A 23,223-nucleotide genomic window follows, 5' to 3' on the forward strand; every position below is an offset into this window, starting at 1 on the left:
AACACGGATTCCTGCCGCCCGGCCAACCCCCATTTCTGTACTGAGCAGCACCAGCCCAAGGCATTTTATTGACCTCTCTGGGGGTTTTGGTGCTGAGCCCATGAAGCTCAGACACAGGGGAGGCTGATGAAACCTCTCCAGAAGTCAATGTCAGATGTAATTTTGAAAGTTTCTTGGAGCGTTAATGGGTCCCACTGAGGGCCATTACTGCCAAAGGCTCCTGGGGGCTCGTTCGAGGGAAAACTGGAGGCAGTGAGGGCAGGTAGGCAAAGGCAATGGAGAGGTGTCTCTGATGCTGGCTAATGCTGAATGTGTGAGAGGAAGGCAAAGGGCCAAGCCCTGGCCTCCAGCCCCTGGGAAGGGAGATCCTGCCCCACAAGCACAGCTCAGGGCTCTTGCTGGGGCATTGTGATGGGAGGACGTGCAATGCCAAGGGCAGAAAGACAGAATGATGGCTCCCGGGTGGGGAAGAGGAGGCGCTAAGGCCCTAGTGCTGTAAGGATAAGGTGTCTTCTGGTAGCCTTGGTGGCACGGACAACAGCCACAGCCAAGAGGAGAAAGACATAAGCACTGTTGGGGGCTTTCAGCCTTGCCAACTCCCTTGATCGTCTCCACTACAGGCTGTGGCTGGAGAGCTGCCTTGCAGAAAATTACCTGGGGGTGTTGGTCAACTGCCGGCTGAATATGAGCCAGCAGTGTGCCCAGGTGGCCAAGAAGGCCAACAGCATCCTGGCCTTTATCAGGAACAGTGTGGTGAGCAGGAGTAGGGAAGTGACTGTCCCCCTGGAGTCAGCACTGGTCAGGCCCCACCTCGAGTACTGTGTCCAGTTTTGGGCCCCTCACCACAAAAAAAGACATTGAGGTGCTGGAGCGCGTCCAGGGAAGGGCAAAGGAGCTGGTGAGGGATTTGGAGGATAAATCTTATGAGGAGTGGCTGAGGGAGCTGGGATTGTTTAGCCTGGAGAAATGGAGGCTGAGGATATTTGGAAAAAATTTTACACTGAAGCGGTTAATAAGCATTGGAACAGGCTGCCCAGAAAGTGGTTGAGGCACCACCTCTGGAGGTATTTAAAAAACGGGCAGACATAGTGCCTAGAGCTATGGTTTAGTGATGGTTTTTGTAAGAGTTAGGTTGATGGCTGGACTAGGTGATCTGAAAGGTCCCTCCTGTTGCATGAAAAGGGGCCAAGCGGTTTTGGGACAAGATAAACCCCCTTGCGTTCTAACACTCCTCACTGAGGTGGGGGACCAGGTGCGGCTGGGTTTAAATTCGGAGTGATGCCCAATCCAGCACTATCAGTCCAATCGCGTTTAATATGTATTAAACTGTTACGATTTGGACACACTGATAGTGGACTGCACCTTCAGTCTAGTCGTGCTCCTGAACCAGCACGGCCACTCTTGAGTGTTTGGTCGCGTTCAGTGAGAAACCAAAATGACCAGCTACTGAAACAGCGCAGTTTATTTAAACAACAGGTATATAGGATTGACGGTGATAAATACACTGTCTGCAAAGCACGTGCAAATAACGATATTGTTAAATATAGAAAAGGCACAATGAAGTTATATACAATACAGCCTGGCTATAAATGTAGGAGAGAGATTCTCTACAGAGATTTCTAAGTTTCCCGAGGAAGCACTCGGTATGATCTAAGTCTTACCCAAAGGCGTCCCTATGGCGGGGAAGAAAGGCTCAGCCAGTCGACTGGTCCCAGAAGTTAGTGATGGAATTCTCCTGACTTGTTCGCGATGGTGTCTTCCCCGATATCCCCCCTCTCTCGGGCTTTTTTTATACTATTTATTTTATCTTCAAAGTGGAGTTTGAGTGACTTTAGTCATAAATTCTTTTATTATGATTGGTGGACTCAAGGAGGAGTGGTTGCACCTTCCAGGTGGGTAGCCTCTGGGATGGAGGTGTGTTTTGGTACGTTGTAATGAGCAAAGTTCGCACAAAGGACAAAATTTCATCAAAATTTGATGAAATGTTGGCTCAGGTAGTGAGTAGGCCGCTTATCTGTTTCGTAGTAAGCAAGTAGGCAGCTTATCTGTTCCGTAGTACTATCTCATTCCCATATCCGCTATTCGTCACAAGGCAAGGCCACGGAACAATAATATAAGACGGGCAGACATAGTGCTTAGAGATATGGTGTAGTGATGGCTTTTGTCAGAGGTAGGTTGATGGTTGGAGTAGGTGATCTGAAAGGTCCCTCCCAACCAAGTCAATTCTATGATTCTATAAACGTTTCGTTCCCTTTTCCACTCTTCTTCCACTCTCAAGTTCTTCTCTTGGATCATCCTCATCCCCTCCCATACAAAGAGCCAACTCTTTTTCACCGTTTCCTTGTTGGCCCTTCCCTTGGTGTTTCTGAGTTCGTGACAGTGGCACTTTCCACCTTCCTCATGACGTCCATGACACTAGTAAACCCTTTTCTGACCTCTGCTGTCCTACAGCTACTCAAGTTGTCTCGTTAGAGGAACCACGACTCAGCATGAGCCATCTGCACATGCAATTTAAATGCTGACGTTCTGGAGCTTCAGTTCACAGGGACCTTGAGACACCTGGGGATGTGGCCAACAGAAACATCCTCAAGCTTTTCAAGAAGGGGAAAAGTGGGACAGGACGAGGTGAGGAGTGAGTCTGAGCAGAGGGGCCTGGGCATTTTGAGGGATGCCATATGAGCCTCTGGTAAAGGCTCAGCACCATTAAGGCCAGCAGCATATGGGGTGGTGTTAGTAGGACTGTGGACATCCAAAGAAGGGGAGTTATTGTCCCACTCAACTCAGCACTGGTGTGGCCACGTCTGCCCTCATAGTATCCCAGAATGGTTTGGGTTTGAAGGGACCTTGAAAGGTCATCTAGTCCAATCCCTGTTTTTTAGGGACATCTGCGACTCAATCAGGATGCTCAAAGCCCCACCCTACCTGACCCTGAACACCTCCAATGATGGGGAATCCACAACTTCTCTGGGCAACCTTTTCCAGTGTCTCACCACCCTCATTGTGAAAAATTTCCTCCCTATGTCCAGTCTAAATCTACCCTCTTTCAGTGTAAAGCCATTGCCCCTTGTCCTGTCATTACTGGCCCTGGTAAAATCTCTCTCTCTCTCTCTTATAAGCCTCCCTCATGCATTGAAAGGCTGAAAGAAAGTCTCCTTGGAGCTTTTTTGTTTCCAGGCTCAACAACTTCAACTCTCTCAGCTTTTCTTCCTAGGAGAGGTCTTCCGGCCCTCCAATGATTGTTGGTGATCCATCTCTTGACCCGCTCTAACAGGTTTAGGCGTGAGGCATGTGGTGAGGGTTTCAGCTTGGCGTTAGTGTTCAGGGAAGGGCTACAGATGAGAGCTGCAGGTGAGGGATTAGGGTTAGGGTCCAGGCAAAGGCTTAGGGGGAGCTGCGTCGTGCCGAGTCTGAGGGGCAAGAGTGTGGAAGGCACTCAGCGTGTATGGGCCCTGGTGGTGAGCAGAGGGAAAGCTCATGTGGTGATGGCCAAAAGCATCCCCATTGCAATGAGCTGGGGATTAGCACTGGGCCCCTTGGCTTGACAGGGCACACGCAGGGGGCTACAGCACACAGGATGTCTCTGCCTCCTTTCTTTGTCACCCTGAAATCACTGCCTCTGGTTTTCTGCTCCAATCAGCCCCCAGGGAGGCACGCTTCCATTTCCTGAAGCAGCTTCATCACCCACAGCCCTCAGCAGACCCTGATGAACCTCCAAGGCTCTTTATTCCTGCCAGGGCCCTCCACACTGTGTGACTTTCCCCTGGGAGCTCGTTAACGTGAAGGAACTGTAATGAGTTTATTCTTGCATCTCAATTCACCGTATGGTTGCAAGGGGACTTTGAGGAGAGACTGTCTCCAAGGAAGAGTTTTGCTAGAGTTTGCTGGAGAAGAAAAGTTTTGTTTAACAAGCACATAATGTAACATGGGCCGGGAGATCACTAGAGACATGAGTTGGTGACAAGGCTCTGGGATGGAAATTTGGCCAAGAACAAGGCAAAGTTTACTTAATCTGCCACACTCTCTCTTTAGCCAACTCACTAACTGTGCGTATATTTAGAATTTCCTATCAAGCTCTCCAACGTATTTCTTTTATGTTGATGGTTTGAGGAAGGTGGAGCTTATTGGAGGCTTGGACTTGGCATATAGTGGAGGAATGCATTGGGTTTCTTTAATTAATTGGTATCATTTTTTCCTTCTGGCTGTTCAAATTGAATAAGAATCCCTTGTCTATTTACAGCCAAGTCTCCGGGGGAATCGGGCAGGAATTGGTGCAAAGGAGCTGTGAACATTCAGCTGCAGACTCAGCGCACAAGTCTGATGTAGGAAAAGAATGCAAGTCCCAGGCAGCCCCAAGAGAAACGGTGGGGAGGAGGAGGTGGGGGGGCAAGTTGTCCATACAGTGGGGGACCTCGAGGAGATGGCAGTTGCTACCTCTCCGGTCCTCCTTAGGAGACCCTCTGGTTCAGTATCAGTTGGAGAAAGCTGCAAGCATTTCCTCTGGAAAAATAAAAAGACTAATGAAAATCCCTTTCAAAATGAAAAATTACCTTTTTATTAAGTGCTTCTTGAAACCTTCCACTTTAAGTAGACTCCTGAGACCTCTCCACTGAGCTGTACCAGGCTAGAAGCCCTGAAGAAAATCATGGCAGAGCTGTGGCTCCTTAGGGCTTTCTGCACTTTAACGAGCCCCATGGGGCATTTGCTGCTGAGCCCAGGAATGCCAGATACTGAGAGGAGCTTGAACAACCTGTGCAGGAATTCAAGTCCGAAGCAAACGCCAAAGTGTCTTGGAGCATTAATTGTCCCCACTGAGGGCCATGACAGACCAAGCCTCCCCATGGATTTGTTCGAGCAGGCAACTGGAGGCTGTGATTACAGGGAGGCAAAGGCACTGTGCAGGTGGAGCTGATGCTGAGTAAAGCCTTGATGTGTTTTATCCCGCCAAGCGGCCAGCCCTGGGAAGGGGGATCCTGTCCCTCACACTGGCTCAGGGCTCCTCCTGGGGCAGTGAGGTGTGGGGTAGGCAATGCCGAGTGAAGGACAACGGCAGCACACCTCCCGGCCTCCCTGGGGGGTGCGAGGAAACAGTGAAGCCCCGGTTCCATGAGATTAAGGTATCTCCTTTCAGGCCTTGGTAGCAAAGACAACAGCCACAGCCAAGGGGACAAAGACCTGCAGGCTGTGGACACCCAACCTCTTTCCTCCCCTTGCTCCCACTGGGGCATCTCCTCGCCTTTCCTGACAGCTCTTCTTCCTCCCTGCCTGTTCCTTGGAACACCCAGCGTTGCGCTGATCCAGGCTCCCTCTGAGTGACCTCAGGAGTCACAGCACTGTCCTTCATGGGACATTAATTTCTCCTCATGTCCAGTCTCGTTGTGAATGTTGATTTGGGATCCTGCCCAACTTTGAGGTGGCAGCAATTTCAGTTTTAGTAACACGGGGTTATGTTGTATGATGTTAACAATATTGATCACCTGGCAATTATCAAAATGATTTAACAAAATTTGCTATAACCACCACAGCGACTTATTGAAAGATTCAAACATGGCAAGGTTCACCTGAGACATACGACAATTTATACAGTTTAAAGGGGAGTTATACGTAAGATAGTGACTGTTTACCAAGGCCTGCAGTGACAGGATAAAAGGCAACAGTTCTAAACAGAAAAAGAGTAGATTTAGAATAGGCTTAAGGAAGAAGTTTTTTATGAAAAGGCTTGTGAGATGATGGAACAAGTTTTCCAGAGAAGTTGTGGGTGCCCCAAGGTATCGAGGATATCAGGCTATCAAAGCATGCAAGAGGATAAGAGGATATGAAGATATCAAAGCGTGGATTTTCCAAGGATATCAAAGTGTAGGTTTTGCAAGGATTTCAAAAGTAGATTTCACGAGGCTTTCGAAGATTAGATTTCAGAGTAGATTTCACAAGGATTTCAGAGATCATCTGCTGACAAATGCAGACGAAGGAAAAGAGTGAGTCATTCACTACTATTGGATTTCTCGAGGTGACCAGGATCGTTTGGTACCAGGAATGTACTACTTTTTGCAAAAAGAGAAACATCTTCATTATATAGGTTAACCTCTGTATCTGTTCGTGTGGGTGCAATTCAATTTAAAAAGCTCTCTTGTAAGCCTTGTGTTTGTGTGCGTGTGTGTGATTTGATTTTTGGGAGTTCATTAGAATGATGATGCCTTTGGTCATCAGCAGCTGAGGTTTCCCCCTGGTCATCATGAGGGCAGAAACACGCAAAGTGGCTACACACCCTTCCCCTCTGACCCAGCACTGCCCAGCTCACACTGAGACTTTGCCTGGACCCCAACCCTAATCCCTCACCTGCAGCGCTCATCTGTGGCCCTTCCCTGAACATGAATGCCAAAGCTGAAACCCTCATCAGACGCCTCACGCCTAAACCCAAATCCAGCTCCCTAATCCTGTCCCTCAACACACTTCCATCTCCAACCCCTCCCCTAAGTGTTACTCATGTTTCCCAGGATGCAGAAGGAGGGCAGGGATTGTGAAGTTCTGGAGGGAAAGGCCAGGGAGATGATGAGATGTTAGGGGCAGGCAAGAGGAAGATGAAGGCAAAGGTGCCATTGCTGGTGAGTAGATCGTGATGCCATTATTGCTGGAGGAAGCTGCGTGTGAGGAGCAGCGTTGGGAAGTGCTCGACATGCCTGAGAGTTTCATCAAAGAGAGAAGGGAGCATGGGATAGGTGAAGGGAGAAGCGTGTGGGAGGGACAGCACTTGGTGAGGTTCCTGCTCTTGCAATGCCTTAACTCTGGCCTAACCCTAAGCCTCTAGCCCTAACCCAACCCCCTAACCCACAAAGCTGAGCAGGACTCAGATCAATTACAAGAAGCCCTAAGAAGAATCATCCTGAGCCTCACCATGAGCCCTAGCCCTAAAAGGGGAGCTCTTAGCCCCAGTCCTACCCTGATCATGAAGCAGAAACTCTGACCAGAGTTTTTGGTTCGCATGGAAGAAAACTGGTAACAGAAACCCCTAACCCAAAAGCCCTAGCGGCCTCCCTCGGAACCCCTAACCTTCCCTTGCCCTCCAAACCTCTCTCTAAACTGTTTTTCCCCCAGAGGCAGAGTGAATGCAGAGCCTGTGAGGTCCTGGAGCAGTCACCTGACATTGGAAGATGAAATGTGAGATGACGTGTATCAGATCAGCTTGTGGGTGACAAGGTGGGTGATGGTGGGGAAGCTACTCTTATGTCAGCTGTGCCTCAGAACCTCACAGGTGAGTAAGAGGCAGGTGTCTGTGAAGGTGCCTGAAGTCAATTCTGTCTGAGAACCTCACAGGCCAGAAGTAGGAAAATGGCTTGGCTGTTGATTGTGCTTTGGCACGGGGTTGGACTAGATGATCTCGGAAGGACCCTTCCAACCCCTTCCATTCTGTCATCTGTCTCTGCTGGTGATAGGCAAGAGAAGTCTCATGGCTGGGTCAAGCACTGGGATAAGCTTGGCCTCAGCCTCGGTGACCAGGCAGGCCAGCCAGGAGGGCAGGGCATGGGCACAAAAGGACTTTCTTTGGGTATTTTGGCCCTCTAGCAATGCTGGAAATCTCCATGGAGATCCCTCCAGTGGTAGTGGTGGGAAGGGATTCCGCTGTCATGGGGAATCTTTGGCCAGATTATCTCCAGCACCTCCAGCTTCTCTTCATGGAGTCAGAGCTTGGGCTTTCTCCTCCTCTTGTTATCTTGGACTTTGCTGGGAAACCCTCTCAGTATTGCTGCAGTCTCCACAGAGTGCCCTTCCTGGAGAGCGAACAGCCGAGCCTGAACTGGGGGCCATCTAGAGCCCTAACGCCCACCTGGGAGAAGGAGTTAACATTAAGGGGAACAGGCCATTCACCACAAACCACAATAAGGTCACCTGCCTAGTGGATGAAGGGAAGGTGGTGGATGTAGTTTTGCTGGATTTTAGTAAAGGTTTTGATAGTGTCCCTCAAAGTATCCTTCCGGACAAGTTGCCCAACTTGGAGATGAGCAGGTGGAGGGTGCGGTGGGTGAAGAACTGGCTGAACGGTAGGGCTCGACCCATGTGTAGAGTTGCAGAGTAAGAAATCAAGGGCTGCGTGAGCCTCACAGGAGGGCAGGAGATGCTCTCTTCTGGAAGGGTCATTTGTGCTATTGGCGATAGAGCCACGCAAGGCTGCCTTGGTCAGACACACTCATCCGTTGTTCGTGTCACGTGAAACTGTACCAAAATAGACATCTGCAGTGCAGTGACAGGACACAGGCCTTCTAACCTTCCCATGAACCTCCGACCTGAGCTTTCTCTCTGCACCCCCTTTGGAGGTGAACCTGAGCACAGAGCATGAGCCATTGGACTTCGACCACTCAAGACCGTCTCCACCCTGGAGCTAATACGGGGCACAGCCAAGGTGGAGGCCCAGGGAGGAGGTGTTGTGGAGCAGCCTTTTCTGTTGCTGCAAACTAACCTTGGTAGCTCTCTGCTGCACCCTCTCCAGCAGTTCCCTGTCCTTCTTGATCTGGGAAGCCCAGAACTGGACACAGTGCTCCAGGTGTGGCCTCACCAAGGCAGGGTAGAGGGGGAGGATGACCTCCCTCCACCTGCTGGCCACACTCTTCTTGATGCACCCCAGGATGCCATTGGCCTTTTTGGCCACAAGGTCCCGTTGCTGGCTCATGGTCATCCTGTTGTCCCCCAGGACTCCCAGGTCTCTTTCCACAGAGCTGCTCTCCAGCAGGTCAGCCCCCAACCTGTCCTGGTGCACAGGGTTATTCCTCCCCAGGTGCAGCACCCGACACTTGCCCTGGTTGAATTTCATGAGGCTCCTCTCTGCCCAACTCTCCAGCCTGTCCAGGTCTCTCTGGATGGTGGCACAGCCTTCTGGTGTGTCAGCCACCCCCCCAGCTTTGTGTCATCAGCAAACTTGCTGAGGGTGCACTTTGTCCCCTCATCCAGGTCGCTGATGAAGATATTGAAGAGGACTGGACCCAGCACTGACCCCTGGGGAACACCACTCCTCACTGACCTCCAACTAGACTCTGTGCCCCTAATCACCACCCTCTGAGCTCTGTCTTTCAACCAGTCATCTATCCACCCCAATGTCTACTCATCTAACCCACACTTCCTAAGCTTCCCTATGAGGATGCTGTGGGAGACGGTGTCGAAAGCCTCGCTGAAGTCAAGGTAGACACCATCCACTGCCCTCCCCTCATCTATCCATCCAGTCACGCCATCACAGAAGGCTATTGGGTTAGTCACACAGGATTTCCCCTTGGTGAATCCGTGTTGACTACTGCCCATAGCATTCTTTTCCTCCACATGCCTTGAGATGACGCCCACAACGAGCTGTTTCATCATCTTTCCAGGGATGGAGGTGAGGCTGACCAGCCTGTAGTTCCCCGGCTCCTCCTTCTTGCCCTTTTTGAAGACTGGAGGGACATTGGCTTTCCTCCAGTCCTCAGGCACCTCGCCTGTTCTCCGGGACCTTTCAAAGATGATGGAGAGCGGCCCATCAACAACTTCCACCAGCTCCCTCAGCACTCTCGGGTGCATCCCATCAGGACCCATGGACTTGTGGATATCCAGCTTACTTCCCTGATCTCTGACTTAATTCTCCTCAACCGAGGGGAAGTCCTCCTTCGTCTAGACTTTCGCTGTCACTTCCAAAGTCTGGGGCTCCTGAGGGCTGGCCTGAGCAGTAAAGACCGAAGCAAAGAAGGCTGACCTTTGCTAAAAGTCACTGACCTTTGCTAATGTTCAGCTATCTCTGGAAATCTCACATTGGACAGTTTACCGAAAACGTTTTATTCTCATCAAAAAGTGACATAAGAGGGCTGTAATGTCTCTGCAAATCATTCCACTGGTATTTTATAACTGATACCAGCTGCTTCTGCCAGGCAACTAAAAAAACCTTCAACTAGGAAAATTTTCACAGTACAGAAAACTCCACCTAAACTATTTAACAGTGGCTAAAAAGATGCCCCAGTAAACCTTTTGTGTTACATGGTCACAACTAACAACTCTGTAGAAAATACTCACTCTTACAAAGCTCTGATGTAAAAATGAAATAATCAAGCAGCAAAATTGGAAGTGCAGCACAGGCTCTTTCCGTGTCATTATTTGCAATGCCCAAATTTGTTTACATTTTAGGAAAAATTAGTACAGATCCCTTGGGAATTCAGTCTTTTTTAAATTATCTGTCATTCTGTGTAGTGACGGATTTCACTTTTTGGTCCTCTTTCTTTCTCTTTGCTCATCTTCATTGTTTTCTTCTTGTGCTTGTGTTTTTGCCTCTTTCCCAATTCCATGTTGTTTCCAATGTGTTTCTTGTGCTTCTTGTGCTGCTGCTTCTCTTTTTTCTTTTTCTTTTTCTTGCTGCCGTGATTCGCTGCTGAGCTGGCACTGCCCCTGTGCCTTCGAGTCCGACTCTCAGAAGGGCTTTGACCGCGGCTGCGGCTAACACTGGGACTGCTTAGACTGTGACTTCCCCTTGCTTCAGGCTTCAGCTTCACGACGTCTTCAGCTGGGGCTGGGATATCATTACTGTGCTCCTCCATTGCCTCAACGACGCCTCCTTTTGTATCTGGCTCTTCTTCGGTCTTTCTAACGGCACTTCCTCCAGTAGAACTACTGCTGAGAGGAAAAAAGCGTACCTCAATAATGGCTGGGATACACTATCTTTTGTAACATTTTATAAAAGAGCTTTTCTTTCAATTCTCTGTCTGCAGCACTTCTTCAAAGGATGTTCAATTAGGGGAACAGGCAAGAGACAGAACGAGTCCACTAGCTAACATGAGGAGCAATCAATTAATTTAGTGTCTTCCTACTCCACATTTCATTAACAAAGACACAGGATTATCGGATTGGGGTCTGTCTGAGCTGCTAATTCCTTCACATCCCACTTCTACCAATGGTAGATGAATTAGATACACGTTCCCGTTTCAACGTGGAAGCAAGCAATTATGGAGAGGTATACGCAACCCAAATTTTATCCTCAAGTCCCATGTTCTTCTTTAGAAAAAATTACGCTTTGGAAACTTTTTAGACTATCAAGACACTGTCTTAAGCCTACAGCGATGTCTTCAGTGTTTTGAGTTTGCTTTGTTGTGCTTCTTTAGGCGCTGGACTGTAAGGAACAGCAGCCCCACACCAGATCACTTTCGTGTTTTTCACATGTCGCACAATGGAATATAGAAGACTCATCTCCAAGGTAAGAGCCAAAAGAGTCGGCACTGAGCTGGAAGCAGTGCAGCTGTGTCGCCGTGGCACTGTGCTCAAAGCTAAAATCAGTGCAGTGTGTTGGCGACCAAGCTGCTATTTCTGCAAGGATCGATTTCATGTCACACTGACAAAGGCAGATCATTACAGCACCCTGCAATTGTTAATGTCAAAGTATTGCACGGTATAGACGTGTCTGTTATCCTTGCCTTTAGCAGTCAGCTGGATGGGAAGGAAGACATGGGGAGGACTCCTCAGAGTCACCATGTAATGAATAAGAAGAGGGGGAAAAAGTCCCAGAGGAAGGGTCAAACACGTCAGCAATGAATTAACCTCATGAGCTTTCTGCGCAGTACAGACTGTTTGTTTTCTTTAACAAAATTTGATTCTGACCCAAGGACCGTTTAACAGGAAAAGTCATGGATTATTCACTCATGTAGCATGGATTTAGCTGTTCCTTTCATTAGTCACCATAAATAATTTGACATTTTTGGGGTGCGGGGAGGAGGAAAGAAAGAATAGGAAAAGAAATGATGAGGTACCTGGTGTAATTTACAAGAGCTGAACTAGATCCATCAGCTGCTGTTACTTTTCTTCTCACTTGTCCCTTTGCTCTTTTGTTTAACTTTGCTGCTGCTCGGCTCAGGTTTCTCAGCAGGTTCTTTCGCAGGTGGCACATTTTCTCCACTCACCATCATTTTGCCAGTTTCTTGGTTAAGTTCAATCTTTTTTGCGGGGTTGTTAAGAAAAGCAGATTTATCCCCTTCTGGAGGTCGCTCTCTTTTTCACCATCAGGCTCAGTCTTCCCCTTCGGCCATGTTTTCGATTCAGCAGTTTCTGGTTTAGAGGCCTTTATGTAGGTAGCTTCATGATCTTTATCAACCTTTTCATCTACTTTTCTTTTCCTTTTTTCAGGTTTTGCATCAGAATAGTATCTTGGGTATGGGGGTGACCTTGACTGTGAACAGTGATAACTACGGGACCTTGATCTAGAACGATAGTTACGACTCTTCCCTTTGCCTCTTCTTGGACAGGGTGGCGATCGCGAGTAGGAACGAGAATGGGAACGTCTAAATGATCGAGAGTAGGAGCAGGATTGGGAAAAACCCCATCTTGACTTGGAGTAGGTATGTGAACTTCTGCAGTAGGATGAAGCACCACAGGGAGACTTGGACCTTAAAACATAACACCAAAAAAAAAAAGTAGTTAATTCAAAACCGTCACTCTCCCCAGTTTTTTTTCCTCCCAAATTTGATTTATTTTTTTTTCCCCCTCTCCATATGCTTACAGCAAAGCTTTTTTCAGCTGCTGACGTAACGCTACTGTGAACTGAAGAACTTGATAACACGTAGAAGTTTCTGCTTACAAGACAGAACACCTGCTGCCTTGTTAGTGTAAAAACATACCGGAAGGGGAAGTCTATTTCCGCTCACTTCTACCACGTGAGCTACTGTAGCTATTGACTGACGTAAGGCGATGTATACTGGCCTATACTGGTAGGTGAGCACACACACTTTTCACTACCCAGCAACCACGTGCAGCGCAAATCACTTCTGTTGCAGCAAGATGCAAAAAGTGCAAGTCTTTATGGCTACAGTGCAGCATCAAACATCAAGAAAACACGATTTAGCCTGATGCCAGGAAAGCTTAATTTTAAAATACCAGCTTAGTCGATTTAACCTCACTGCTTATTTGGCAAGGATGCAAAATGCTCGTACTGCAATCTTACATACAGGACTATTCAATCAACACCTCGAGACGGACGTCCTGGCAAAATTTTGCACAGGCCTCTAGCTCTGACCAAGGGTAGTGACCACATTTCAAGAAAAATCATACCTAAAAGCTTCTAAACTCAGCCTCTAGTAGTACGACCCAATGCCATTCCTCCAGGAAATATACTGACCGCATTGCGACTAAAGAGCTATTCAGACACCTGCCCAAGTCATCTTTTGGGACAGAAACCATCAGCTACCCTGAGGCTTTTCTTCACAAGCTTTTCTTTTCTTATTTTTTAAAGAAGCGTTTCACATTATCCCACATATGTTCATCAGCATCATTCCTCCTCTCAACGTCCCTCACAAATTTTAGATTTCCTTATGAACAAGCCAGATCTTTTAATTCCTAAGGAAAATTTAACAGTGTCAACAAAATAGTAGCGAAAGCCACCAGTTTGCGATCCAGGTTAAAAACTCTCCGTGTATCCACATGAGACAGACAAAAGAGGAAACAAAGACAATTTCCCTCATGTATCTCCTCCAAAGTGCTTTGAGGTAATGGTTGCAATCAGACCAGGGAGACGCAGAAAATCCAGCAACTGCTCCTATTCGGTCTCGAGCCCTCTCAGGTTGTCAGGAGGTGAGGGACGTCACTGCAGCTAAACTTTACTAAAAGAGACCCTTGTTCCTGAACAACAACTGCCAAATTATAACTGTCAGCCAACTGCAACCTCTGCCATGTATCTGAGCTAGTAAGCTACATATGAAACTCCTGTCACTGCTAACGCCTCGAACCATCCAGTCCATCGAATGACCGAGGGGTGGAGCGGAACACCTCCTGATTCTTCTAGACAATCTGCTTCTCCATTATGGACATGTCGAGCACTTACCTGGAAAATGAACGCCTGCGCTCCTTTTGCACCTTTTGTATTCCATCAACTCCTTAGCAAAAGCATTTGTTTGACCTTTATTACAATTAGAGTTTGACCTTTAGGACAAAACGACACCAAGAAACAAACCGTGCCCAACATGAGAAAACGTATACTGCATGCAAGCGCAAAAGGTGCATGTCCTATTTAAGCAAAACCAGTTTAGAATTCCTGTAAGTTGAAGGGACAGTTTTAGAATTACGTTTGTCTTCTTTTAGTTTTGCACGTTTGCCATCTGCAAGAAAAAAGCCTGTTGAAAAAAATACTATGTCATTTTTGCTTATGTCAGATGCACTTCAGTGTAACTGCAGTCCAGTACGCTCTCAAAATACAAAAATGAAAAAGAACAAACACAACTTCCTTGAGCCAAGTACTTACTCCTCTTCCACTCACTGGTGTTCTCTGTAAAACTCCTCCCTAGATAAAGGAGGAGCTTGTGTCACTGGGATGGGATCGGAATGCGCCGTTGGTACTGCTGTTGGTACCCAGGCTGATGACGTGTTTGCAGGAGCTGGGGGATATCCTGGAGGGGAGTCAGTGTAGCTGGCAGATGGAGGCTGACCAGGTGGAAACTGGGGAGGAAACTGTGGTCGTAGTGCCCCCGGTAGAAGAGGAAGTGCTTGGGGTGGTGGAGGGTACAAGGAAGGCGGAGGCGCTGGCACGAAGACTGCTGTTGATGCTGGTAGCGTTGGGGCTTGGGTCCTCTGGGTACGTTCACCACGCAGGCGTCCTCGACTGGAACTTCTAAAGAAACCCAAATACACGTGTCACCGTTTGTTACACTCTGCTCTGATTTCAGAGAGGAAAGCGAACGAAGCCGGAGCGTGGTGGCGAGCACTGCGTGTTCTCAGCCTCAGCATTTTTCTCCCTGCTTCCATTTGAGACTACGCTCATTTCTTGATCCTCACACTTGCCTCCCACATCCTCACCCCCAGCAGTTCCCTCAGACTTCCCTCCCTATATGCAGCTTTGCGACTGTGGATGGAGGCTGCCCGTGCTTAGGAGAGACTCCCACGTGCCAAGTGCCCACCGCTCCTCTACCAATCCTTGATACACCTCATACTTCACACTTCTGACCTTCAAAGTACTGCACAAATAATAACTAATCTTCTCTCAAACGTCTTTGGACTTCTTCCACGTACGCTTCCTATGTTGCGGACTCATGATGATGTATTTGGCCTGTTCTCACCCCCAAATTGTTATTTTCTTGCTTACTGAATTTGAGATTTTTAGATAATCTGTGGCATGGACCCTGGCTTTTGTTTTCATTTTTCTTCAAGATTTTACAAACACAATGCACCCTTACAATCTGTCTAGAACAAATATATACCAAAAGGAAGGACTCACTTGACGCGGCAGTAATAGATCAAACAGACTCTTCTCTCTCTCTCCAACTGAGAGAAAGCAGCTTGGCTATTTGAGATGACTAAATGGAAGGAATTCAAAATTGTCATCACATAAGAACGTTGACTTTTCCAATAATTTGCTCAATCCGTATCAACTAGGTTGTTAAAAAAAGAATGCTGGAGGCCGAATTCTATGGGGAAATCAATTTCTTCAGCCCGATTCAGCCAGTAATCAAGAGGGCATCTTTCCACCCGATTCTTTAATTGTGTTTCATTTTCAGATGTACTTACGGTTTCCTCAAAAAGTGTTAATTTTTCAGAGTCCTCTTTTCAATCGTGTACTGGAGTTTTACTTTAAATCATCTTAGTGCCATCACATATGCCCTTTGTCAAAGACAATTAAAATCAAACCATTTCAAAACTAATTGGAATCACAGAATCATAGAATGTGTTGGGTCGGAAGGGACCTCTAAAGGCCATCTAGTGCAACCCCCCTGCAGTCAGCAGAGACATCCACAACTGGATCAGGTTGCTCAGAGCCTCATCCAGCCTGGCCTCGGATGTCTCCAGGGATGGGGCCTCCACCACCTCTCTGGGCAACCTGGGCCAGTGTCTCACCACCCTCACTGTAAAGAACTTCTTCCTCATGTCTAATCTAAACCCCCTCTGCTCTAGTTTAAACCATTGCCCCTCATCGCTACATGCCCTTGCGAACAGCCCCTCCCCTGCTTCCCTGTAGGCCCCCTTCAGGTACTGGAAGGCCACAATAAGGTCTCCCGATTACCACTTGTATTCTCCACAGATATCTGGGCACACTTACCTCATTATAAATCAGCTGTTATCTAAGTTACGTGCTACGGCCTCATTTAACAGGTTACGAGCAGTAATATACTGAATTTCTGCAGAACACTTACAGGTCCCAGCCTGGTCTGCCACCCGCTGAGCGAGGTGTACTGGCTCTCGTTGGATGATCTGTCAGAGTGGGGAGAGGAAACAGAAAACAATCCCGTTCAGTTTATCTGATGATAATTTCTGAAAAGAAATTCTAAAGTTTTAGTTACTTACCAGTCATGGGCATTGATTGCCCTTGGGGGCCCAGAAGACTTGGTAATGCTGGTTGTCTTAGGACAGGAATCCGACAGCCCTTGTGAATAAACGCAAACAGTTGGAAAATGTTTGGAGCTCTACTAAAATACAGGACTCACTGCATATGTTGAAATAAAATTTACCCTCTCTTCCAACAAACTGCTGACTGACAGAGAGGAAGATCTAGAAAGCTCAGCAGCAGTCACCAGAGCACCAGGAGGTATAACAGTATCAGCACCGCTACAAAAAACATGAATTTTTGTTATTCAAACAGTGTTTTGATGTGCTACTGGAAATATAAAGTCCAAGGTGAGAAAAGGCTGACTACTGTAAATGGAAACAAATAAAGAAAAAGTAATCTTCACCAGATCTACCAATCGGAAGTTGGGCGATTCCACATGAAGCCCTGAAGAGAAGTCTACGTGGAATACCGGCATTCAAAGAGACAGCTCACTGGAAACAGAATTTGTTAAGCTGGCTGCACATGGGAGGATTAGAGTACGTATAACCCCCATGCTGAACCTCAGTTTTGGATGATGCAAGAACGGAAATTCTATTAGGAATCAGCTGTGTTCTAGTTCGGAGGCTGCCTGAGAGGTTCTTTTGAATTGTGAGCCCCTGTATTCAACGGTACGGCGGAGCCTGACAGCCTTCTGGACAGAGTGGCTGTTTGCATTCAAGGCATCGAGCTGAAAGAAGATAAACCCTAGAGTTCAGATTTTTCACGTGTTTTCATATTAATTCACTGGGTTGCAAAGTTAGACTGTCATGTTTGTAAATACTTCAAATGTAGTGTTTTAATGTTTGTCATCCAATCTGCATGCATCACTGACTACCCTGTGACTACTGAGGATGGCTCTGACTTATCGTACCATTGATGGCAGAAATACTGTAGGAAAAAGTAACATGAAAACACCTGATCAATGTTACCTCCAGCTGGTTTTACACTTTTAATGAGAACATGAGATCCTCAGTACTACACAGAAATGAATGCACTCAAGAAGGTCTGGCATAACCGAATGGTTACTTTAGGAATTCCTAGCCACTTCAAATCAGAGGGCTCCTGGGGAAGAAAGGTTCCTTTCTCGGGGTAAACCTGGACTGAACGACTGATAGGGGAACCAAACAACAAATACTTCTGAGAAGCTTCTTGCATGAGGTGTACTTCCAACTTATCAAAGTGTCCTCACTCAGAGTAAAAAAAAATAGCTGGAACTGTCACTGATGTCACTAATGAATGTCACTAAACGTCACTCGCTAGCAGAGGAGCGCAAGAAGAAGAATCTAACTTCAGCGTTTCATATTCATGTTGCTCTATAGCTTTACTTACCGAGAAGGTCTATCTGGCTTTTCAGCACGGAGAGGTAGGGGCACTGCTGGAGGGAGATCAGGGACAATGACAGAAGAGGGACTTACTGGCAGCCAGGCTGCCACAGGTGACGGACCAGGGGCCAACAATGCCAAAGCAGAAGGAGAAGCCAGAGAAGCTAACGAAATCATTAGCGGCGCCTGCTGTCTGGACATTTTTGGCCGGAGCAGAGGCTGCAGGTTGCGGGTTATTGCTTGTCTCACGAGTGGTGGTGAAGGTGGTGGCGGTGGCGGCTGCCGCTGCTGTTGCTGCTGAATCCGCTTTCTGTAGCCAGTTCCACTTTTGAAGTTGTTCACAGCCTAGAGGCAGAAAAACATTTACAAAAACGTACTACGAAACGTCAGTAGATAGGCGAAGGAAAACCTCCACAGAGTAAAATTACTGGTGTATTCCTGGAAATGCCACCAACCCTGAAATAAATCAACGTGCGGATACACAAACACGGGACGTTAAACAGTGTCAGTAATGACTGGCACCTCAGAGTATCTGCACTTAAAGTAATTCTGTGTTAACATCGAATTGGAAAGGGAGGCAATCACGTTAAACAAAAGTGTGACCCGAATTTGCCAGACTGTCTCTAAAGGTGTAAGCTTCTGTAATAACAGATGAAGCATTTGAAAAGTAAATTTAGCCTCATTCAATTTAGCCTTTCTTAAGGAGATGTAAAGTACTATTTTCTTCCCTTTCAGCTTTTTACAAACAGACTTTTCATGCAAACAGTTTACATCAAAGTCATCACGTTACCTGGCGTAGGCACTTGTTGGCAACTAAAGCATCAGGAGAAACATCTGCCTGATGACATGCTGGGCACGTATGTTCCTCCGATTCCAGTAATGCTGTTCTAATACCTGCGAATCATTAGAACCATCAAAATAGTTTTTAGCCAAACGAAGGAAATGTTGAGGGTTCTAATCATTTATAAAAAGACGTATATGCTTAATGGGTGAATCTGCTCTTGCCCTGAGAGCATCAAGCTATAAATGTTCCAGAGTGCAAAAAATTCCTAGTATGCAGTAAATAGCTACGCAGTTTTGGTACTTCACTATTGAACATTTGAAGATGTAGGGCAGGCTGCGTCTTGATGGTTCAACTCCTCTTTTTTTCCAGGCTCTACAGTGACAAGTCACCAACCTCAAGGTTCTTGAAAAAAACTCATCTCAAAAAAACGATAGTAGGGTTGAGTTCTGCCGGCTTTAACCAACTCTCCTGTGGAGAAGAATGTGGATTAAATGCCTAACTATCCGCTTGTTGCAGACCACAGCAAGTCACCAGAGTTGGCCACATAATTTTGTGTGAGAGAAAGACACTAAAGGCATTCCCTATCTAATCCTGTAATCACCTGCACAATTACGCACTCTTCTCATAATCATCCCTCCGCGGGTAAACAGGTTTTAACTACATGCATAAAAAGCAAAAAAAGCTTTCTGCCTATTTTTCTTTCCTTTATGTGAGAAAATTCTTTTCCTACTCAGGGGATACTTAAGTAGTAAATAGAAGTGGTAACACAATCATTCAGTTCTCTCCTGTTTCTGCTTTCAGAAGATCAGGTTTTGAATCAACAATCAGGGGAGTAACACTTACATTCGCCACAAAAACTGTTTCCGCAGCAGGCAATAACAACTGCATCGGTCATCGTATCTCTACAAATGGGACACAGCAACTCATCTGGAATCGGATCATCAGAGGATGAGGGTAAAAAGGGCGGCTTTTCCTTCTTTCCTCTAGCAGAAGCTTCCCTGGAGGGTGGGGTGGGGAAGGAAAAAGAAAAAAGTTAAAGATGTGGATATGAAAACTGTTCCAAGCTTTTAATTTTATCAAAGGAAGACAATGGATGGAATTATTCTCACTCCGCATTAGCCTTATAAAACATAGGCATTTAGTTTCAACTGCCAGAGAAGGGAGGGGGGAACAATTTTCCTTCTGCAGAACTCTACCATTCATTGGATCAACTAAGAAATTAGATCAGACTAGAAAAATCATATTTTGACGGCTAGAAATCAGGGGAAATGAATCCCAGACCTCCTTTGCCAGAGGGTAAATATAAATTGCAGGCTCAGGATAGAGTTGGCCTTCGAGTAATTGCATTTTATAAGTGAACGAAGTCTATGTTACAGCTCCTACCAAAGGAGATCCATGACAGAAAAACAGAAGTGCTACCGATTCCTTTTTAAGAGAACCACTCTTGTCAGCACACGGTAGCATTTTTAGTTTGGAGCAACAGGAAAACTTCAGTCTGTTTCACACGTGAGATTTGATAAAAGGCAGAGGGGAAGGAAATCTCAGCCCAACAGTCCAATTTGATAAATTTTGCAAGAAGCCTTTGAAACATAAACCAGATGCAAAACGAGCTTTCTGAGAGAACGACTCCAACTGTAAACACTACGGAAATGTTTTGCAGAAATAGATTCTCAGCCTACCACACATTTAACCAACTTCCAGGGGCACAAACAGTAGGACCACCCTGTTTTCATATTAGAAAGTATGGCAGAATTTAAGATTAAGATACGGTGACAATGCTTCCTCCCCTGCAATTACAGATGCCGGCCAACTCGGCTGCATTGCCACTCAGACATTCACTCGTGGTTTCTCTCCTTCAGTTTTTGGTCAGTCCAATTAATTCCATACTTACGCATTAATAGTTGGTATGGCGTATTTTCCAGTGTTTATCAGCATAGCACCCTTTGTTTTGGGATCTTTCACCTCCATCGTGAAACTCCTTGGAATTCCTGTGCTCTTTTTAATTCTGGGAACAGACTCCAAACTTTTGTCCTGCTAAGAAAAGAAATGCAGACACGTCTCATCTCAAGACCCACACTTAAAGTGATCTGTCAGTGATTCTGTTAAGCGGCAAAAGCCTTTCATCCTCTCCTTTTACCCAGCAGAAGGGTTGCTTGACTCAAATACTTATGTTCCTAAATGAAGATAGCCAGGATGTTCCAAAGGCTTGAGCAGTGGTTTGAACTCATTTGACACCCTTTGCCTTAACTTCAGGTTCCTTAAGGGTGAAATATCCCTTAGCTCACCATCCACTCCGAGAAGAGACACAAATCCGCTCCTCCTCCAAAGCACAGTTCAGAGGGAGATCTCAATTCAGGGCTCTGAGCCAGTCACTGGGGAAACTTAGATTCACCATCTCTGTAGGAAGGCCGAGTTCATGCCTCACGCACATACGTTCAGTGACTAACATTAAATGGCATGAATACGCAACCAGAGGCTCGTGTAATTAAAACATGCAAATATTCAACACATGGCGTCAGGGAATTATTTGACAGGCACATTAGAAACACAGTTAAGCTCACACAGATTGTCATATCGACCTTATGCAGAATCAGACTTTCAAATTATTGAAGCCATCTGATTAGTAGAGACGTATTAGTTCAAATGTTCAAATTACACACTAGTCCAGATACGAGCAGGGTCTAAGGGAGTGACTCTCAGTGATCTGGACCTTCAAGCACCTATCGGTCAGATCAGCCACTCATGGTTTTGGTTTTAATGGCATTCATGCACAAAAGCAGCCAACTAGTTTCAACATTTTCTTAAATGCTTGTTTCACATACACAGCTTTTGCTCAACAGTAACATAATCCAGATCGACATCTATGAAATCACTGCCATTTACATTTCCAGAAAACTTTAGAGATCATTGACTAATTTGTTTGAACCCAAACGGTTTACAAAACACGTCCAAAACCCACAAAACATTACTGGCAATACACCAACATTCAATTATGGCGTTTAATGCACAGTAATAAAAAACCAGAGAACTCTGAACACCTTGCCTCCACGCTAAGCCAGCCTGCACCGAAGAGGTTAGAGTAAGTAACGGCTTTGACCTGCTTTATGGTATGTTCCTGCATTTTTCTGAAATAGTTAAATTCTCTCAAAAGCTTAAATGTGTACACCGCTTGGACGGTTTTTCACTCTTTCGAGCAAAACTTCACAGGAGTTTACAGAACCAAGGACACATTTAAGGACAGCACTAACGGAGACGAATTTCTTTTGTTGGCTGCTTTCCAAACTATTTTTTTTTCTCAATTGTACACAATTGAATTTCTGCAGTGAGAGAGGGAAGACGTTACCAGCAGGAAGAGATCTCTCCTTCTTGGAAATGAATTCCGGCCTTTATTTTCAGAAGGAAGAACTGTCTCCTCTGCATTAGGCCCTGCCTCCTCTAATCTTTGTGCTCTTTCAAGACGAGTAATTTCATTGCACAGCACTACGTCTGTGCACCAAGGGCCATCACTAGTGCTCTCCCGGCCAAAGTCACACGTTATTGAGCCAAAAATGCAAGCGATTCCATAGCCAAACATGGCATTACAACAGTTTCAGAGGGACACATCTGCTATTATGCCACACAGACACATTGGTATAATCTTAGAAACAACTGGGCACATTTTCACAATTCACAGTTTGCGTTCAAACAAATTAGATTGCTTTCTCCACTGTACATATACTACAATTTATGAAATTGTGCAGCATTCAAAGAATGGTTCCGTGACTACCATCACTAGAAATTCAAAAATAGTGATGCAATTGTCCACGTTACAGAAACACTTCTATTTTGGCTGTTCAAAACCCCCCTTAAATGTCCACAGCTTACAGACAAATCAAGTCTTCCATAAAAATTGTGTTTGTTTCCAACGCAAAATTAACAAAACTTATCAAAAATGGTAGACAGCTAAAGTGCTGCTCCTCTGGGTCCTGAAGAAGACCAATACTACAACATCATCTTGAGGCTGATAAGGTACTCTGCTTTTATCTTCCAAAATGGGAACTACTCTTTACAGGATGGTATCAAAATATACACACATTTTAAAGTTAAATACTTTAAATTAGTAGAAATTTTATTAAAGTCTTGTTCAAATTACAAGTGCTAGCCAGATACAGATGACAGTATAAGATTTAAAAGTACAAAGAAAATGCTTTTTTATTTTTTAAGTGTTTGACGAGAATATTCATATACCTTAGTAAGCTGGGCCACAGAAATAGATGCAGGAGAGTCACCAATCTGTTCACAAGAAAAGAAACACACAGTCGAGTTCTACAATCAAAACACAGCAATAGCTAACCTCTACTGTAGTCCCAAAGCCTGCACTATCGCCTCTGACTGTCACTGAAAGCGGCATTTCCAACCCACTGGAACTTGTATTTGTTCAAGGCAAAGCCCAGACCTACGACAGCTTAAGAGTGTGGTTAATGAGGTTAATGAGAAGAAACTACAATTACCAAACCCGTTTGAGATCAGCTTACTGCTCCAGAATATCTCAGAGAGGGACCCTTCTCAAATGCTCACGACTGCTTAAAAGTCAAAGGGGTAAGGAAGCTGTCAATTTCCAGCTAAAGAGCATTCAGAAAATAAATTCAAGTTTATTCAAGAAGGAAGCAGCACTACAGGAAACTTATCTTCGGTGTAGTTTGAAAATTAATCGGTTCATGTCTCATCATTTATAAATGCACACGGTTACACTTGGATGAAGACAGCAGGTGACTGTCAAAATAAAGCACCGGCATATCAGCCCCGAAACGTGAACTCTGCCTCTCCTGTCAATATGTTTAAAAATGCCAAACTCACCATAC

This window comes from Larus michahellis, assembly GCF_964199755.1.
Source record: "Larus michahellis chromosome W unlocalized genomic scaffold, bLarMic1.1 SUPER_W_unloc_1, whole genome shotgun sequence".
Lineage (NCBI taxonomy): Eukaryota > Metazoa > Chordata > Aves > Charadriiformes > Laridae > Larus > Larus michahellis.